This window comes from Schistocerca cancellata, chromosome 5 (genome assembly GCF_023864275.1).
Source record: "Schistocerca cancellata isolate TAMUIC-IGC-003103 chromosome 5, iqSchCanc2.1, whole genome shotgun sequence".
Taxonomy (NCBI): Eukaryota; Metazoa; Arthropoda; class Insecta; order Orthoptera; family Acrididae; genus Schistocerca; species Schistocerca cancellata.
Genome location: NC_064630.1, coordinates 439,339,401 through 439,344,846, shown reverse-complemented (window position 1 = coordinate 439,344,846; position 5,446 = coordinate 439,339,401). Strand labels below are relative to the sequence as shown.

The following is a 5,446-nucleotide window of genomic DNA, read 5'->3' as shown; positions in this document are numbered from 1 at the left end:
TGCAGCGCGTCCGATTTGTTGTCAGTTCTCCGAAAGAACCATCCTGCCCTTAGGTAGGCCCCAATTTGACCCCTTTCAAACTCGGTCAGTTGGCTGTAGGATTGCATCTCCGTGGCATGGTTGCCTGCTTGGTTCACACGTTCGCACCAATTGAATCTTCTGGCTGTGAGCATTCCCTATTAAAGGGTAGACACAGATGACGCACTGGTAGCTATGCTATTACGCTGTCTGTTGGAGGACGACGATGAAACCATTACCAGTACATATACCATCCCACAGGTGGCATATACCGTCATAGGAGCAAGATCCATGTTGCCTTTCCGGCAGTGTATGACAGCGATCCTGCCCAGCTGTCGGTATAAAATAAGATGGGTAGCACTCCAGAAGGTATGTTTATGACATCTTTAACCAGTTTAATGTGCACCGACTTAAAACTAAAGTACTATCGTAGCTTTCCGAAAACGTTGGCTACAAATTTTTTTCTTCGTGGCTCCGTTTTTTAAATGACCCTCCTACTACCTTGATAGTATAGTTAACGAGTTCTGCTGTATATGCGTAAACATATTTGCACGTCTTTAGTGGACGGTCATTTTTCTATCGTGTGACAGGCCACACAGTATAAAAATGTCCCTCATTATTGAAGTTATCCCATAACTATTATCTGCACAAAATATCTTTTTAGCGTTTGCTATAGAACTCTTGGCAAGCCATTCGGAACTGTGATCATATTTTGCTTTTTTTTTTTACTAGATAAAAATTTTACCCTAGTGATATTTGTTTTCGCGAAATCCTGCAGAACTAGTCAAATTTTGTACACTGAACTCCAGATCTGAAACATGTCTATCAAGAACTCCGAAGAAAATGTATATTTCTCGAAAGTCGGTTGCCAACCTCCTCGTACTCAAAAATATTCTGCATTAATGCCGAAACCGACATCAGTCCACATAGTCAGTTCACATAATTTTGAAGCACGGAAGCTGATCCGTTGCCGATTTTTCATCTATCTGAAGACACGTATGAAGCTCTGAATAAGGATACCCAGGGCTACCAAGAAGATTTTAAATGCAAATATTCCCGTGAACAAACGATGCATGTCCTATTCCATCGGCTTCTCTCGTCCCCGGGTCTCTTCATCTCGAGAGTCAAGAAAATGACAACTGCAGAAGATAAACAGATGCCATCTAAGGTAAAAGGTCTGCTTTTCGAACCCTTTCCCTGTGGACTATCCGACAGCGATCCTTCTGAAAGCAATAATTACACTAGTCAACAGCCATTTTGCATCTGGGATTTGATACATCAACTAGAATGTATTTTAGTGTGTAGAATCCGAATATACCTTTCAAAATGTACTAGCACATACCATATTTGAGTTTTTAAAGGTTTTTTATTTTTCGTATTCAACATTTCGCTCTTTGCTGTTTTTTGTTTTGATGTGTAATTGTTCGTTTTTGATTTGCAGAGGGGAGGTAGAAGATCTACAAATCGTCAGTAAATGGTTGGTGTAGTAATCCAGTGGTGTGAAACAGATCCTCAGTGAGTGTTTCCTGTGAAAGATAGCGCAAACTTTTTGTGTTTAAAACTTACTTTAAGAAAAATGGCAACTAGTAAATCTCCACGCTGCCTAAGCCACCACGACAACTTTTGTTACGCATGTGGGAAATTCACTCCAAAGCCCAAAGAAAACCAATCGCTGATTTCGTTAAAAAGGCCCATAAATTGTATTTTGATTGCCCTGTTGGTGATTAAGGTAAAAATTTTGCGCCGCTTATTGCCTGCATAGCCTGTACTACAACCTTAACCGAGTGGTTGAAAGGAAAACGCCGAGCCATACCATTCGCTGTTCCAACGGTGTGGTGTGAGTCTAAAGATCATTAGTCAGACTGTTACTTCTGTCTTAGAAATATTTCGGGACATTCAAGCAAAACTAGACATAAAATAAAGTATCCAAATGTATCTTCAGTGAATTTGCCTGTGCCCCATGATGCCTGTTCCTGTCTGCAACTTGAAAGCCACGGAACCAGACTCCATGTCAAGTGAATCAGAAAGGATTGAGAACATAGAAGAGTACTGCCCTCAATATCATGACACTTCGCCTCTGCTCTTTAATCAAAAGGAATTGAACGATTTGGTTCGCGATCTAAAACTCGAAATAACAAGTTGAACTCTTGGGTCGAGACTGCTACAACGACACCTTCTAGCTCCAGTGACAAAAATTTCCTGTTTCAGATCAAGAGGTGCTTCCTTCGCTCAACATTTCGTTATGCAGAATTCAATGTGCGCATGTAGAGATGGCAATGGTCTGATGATGCAGCTAGGTGTACAACATAATCCACGTGAGTGGCGTCTATGTGCTGACTCCAGTAAAACCAGCTTGAAATCAGCACTACTGCATAATGGCAAAGCATGTCCATCTGTACCTTTGGCTTTCGCAGTACACATGGAAGAAACTTAAGAAACCATGGCTTTGCTGCTAGAGGCAATCAAATATAAGGATCATGAATGGCAGCCTTGCTGTGATTTAAAAGTTGTTGCACTAGTTACTGGTTTACGAAATACTGCTGCTTTTTGTGCCTTTGGGACAGCCGTGGCACCAAGAACAACTATACAATCAAGGAATGATCTATAAGGAAGTCGTATGTTCCTGGAAACGTAAATGTGAACAATACCCAATTGGTTGAGCCCGATAGAATCATTTTGCGTCCTCTTCATATCAGGTTGGGCCTTATCAGGAACTTTCTAAAAGCTCTGGATAAAGAAGGTGAAGCCTTCAATTACTTAAAAGAAAAGTTTCCCAAATTAAGCGAGGCAAAACTGAAAGAGGGTAAATTTGTTGGACCATAAATAAGAAAATTGATGAAAGATCCAACCTTTGATACCAAGCCAACAGATATCCAATTACCTGCTTGGTCTTCTTTTAAAGCAATTGTGAAAGGCTTTTTGGGTAACAGAAAAGATAAAAACTATATTACCGTTGTGAATGGTCTGTTGGACAACTATAAGAACATGGGGTGTAGAATGTCGCTTAAAATTCACTTTTTACATTCTCACCTTGATTTCTTCCAGGAAAATTTCGGAGCCGTAAGCGATGAGCATGGTGAACGCTTTCACCAAGACATTCTTACCATGGAACACCGTTAAGGCCATTGGAACCCTTCGATGATGAGTGACTACTGCTGGGGTCTTGTTAGGGGGAGTGATGAAACGGCAAACAAAAGAAGAGCTCTGTCGTCGCATTTTTCAAAAACCATTGACGATTAAAGGTGAAAATATCTTCTGAACTAATTTGAACCTTTTGTTGGCGTCATGCCCCTTTATATACATACAAAATAGTATTGATTTCAAACGTTCTGAATGTGTATTTTTGTTTTACTTAATTGTATCAATTTTCGCTATTACCAATTTTTATTCTGCTGTGTGTCTAGGAAATATGACGTCATTGAGAAAAACTGATTTTAACAGTGTATTCAACACCCCAAAATTGGGTAAATCCACCCATTTACAAACCAGATGCAGAAAAAAGTTTAAATTTGTTAACTAGTGTCATACAAGTTACGAATGTAACTATGATTAGGATCTAAAAATGTGAAATATCGAATAAAACATTTCCATACGGCAATTTCGACTTCTAATTCGTTATTCGCGATATTAGTATACTTTATACCCGAAGGTTTACTCGAATCCGCTAAATTTATAATTTTTGATCAGCGAAACTGAATCCACCATTTTGAATTTCGTAATTCCGACATCGTATTCCCAATCAGCGTTCCAAACAACTTAAAAGGAACTCAGTTTTGTAGGATTTTATATTTATTTCTGTAGTACATCCGGGTTTTGAAACGAGTTAGGGCGCCGTACTGCCTCACGTGTTCTGAAAGCCACCAGGTGGCATTTAAACTTGCGGTGGACAGTGCTCTTAATTTTTTTGATCGTTAGCGTTGATCGACGTGTACTGTGGCTGAAATGTCGTCGGAGTTCATATTCACTGTCGGCAAACGCTGTGCAAGAAACACAATGTCAGTGCATTTGCACGCGACTACTTCGTGGGTGTCCCTACGACGCTTTTACATCAAAGAGGCACTGGTGTTTTCACTTTCTACCTTGTCAGAAGTACCCTCAATGACTTGATTTGAGTAAAACTGTCGCCATCACATGTTGGTACTGTCGCGGTTTGTAACAGCGAAGAGATAGGTCGTAGTAGGCAAGGAATTCGTCAATTCAGTGCTGGAATCCCACCGGTGGCAGCCATACCACACAAAAGCTCATCCTCGCTGTGTTAGGCTATGCAGAAGTCGCCACCGTCACACGTTTACCTCTGCTCGCTGCATATCACAAGGCATACTCACAGGCCATATTCATCTACAAAGTGTGTAGCAGAAGTGATGCACAATAGTATCGTCCGATATCCATTGGTTGCAGAACTTCACAAGAGATTCTCAATTATTCTGCTGTAGCTGCCACAGCTGTACAGCAAAATAATTAAAGAAAGGCTTCGAAACATCTCCGATTCAATTTTATTAGAACAATAAGCAGGCGTACGTAATCTTGTGCCGATGATGTTTCACTCTGAAACAAAATGTACATAGAAGGTGAGAATTCAGTTTGGAGACATGCCTTCATTCATCGACTTTGAGAAGGCATTTGACTGCATCTACAGGGAAAAGCTCTGATCGTTAATGGAGAAAGAGGTTTCCCCAGACACCTGATACAAGTATCCCAAATTAGAATAGATAGTGGCAAAATGCTGACACCAGAAATGGAGATAAACCAGGGAGTAAAACAAGGCTGTAGTGTGCCACCTTGACTGTTCAACAACGGCATCGACGACCTGGTCAGAGAGTGGATGAAGCACAGAACACCTCAGGGCATAACAATTATAGCACTCCGTCGTCAGGCCACAAGTGGCCCATCGGGACCATCCGACCACCGTGTCATCCTCAGCAGAGGATGCGGATAGGAGGGGCGTGTGGTCAGCACACCGCTCTCTCAGTCGTTATGATGGTTTTCTTTGACCGGAGCCACTACTATTCGGCCGACTAGCTCCTTAATTGGGAGCACCCGGAAAAGTGGCAACAGCGCATGGCGACACGGATGGTCACCCATCCAAGTGCTGGCCACACCTGACAGCGCTTAACTTCGGTGATCTGACGGGAACCGGTGTATCCACTGCGGCAATACCGTTGCCTACTATAGGAATTAGGTCAGGCAAATTTCTCAATACAATGTCTTTTGCCTTCGACAGGGTAATCATACAGGACAGTGAAGACAAATTACAAACAGCGGTACATAGGTTAAACAATAAAAACCTAAATTACAATCTAAAGGTATCAAAAATTATGATATAAAGAAATCAACAACAAAAACGAAAAAAATGACGCCGGCCGGAGTGGCCGTGCGGTTATAGGCGCTACAGTCTGGAACCGAGCGACCGCTACGGTCACAGGTTCGA

General features: G+C 41.6%; 1 pseudogene; it reads right to left on the bottom strand.

Annotated features, from left to right (window-relative positions):
* Nucleotides 1–5,064: 5,064 nt before the first annotated feature.
* LOC126189275 (5S ribosomal RNA) lies at nt 5,065–5,182 on the bottom strand (annotated as a pseudogene).
* Between the last annotated feature and the right edge of the window lie 264 nt (nt 5,183–5,446).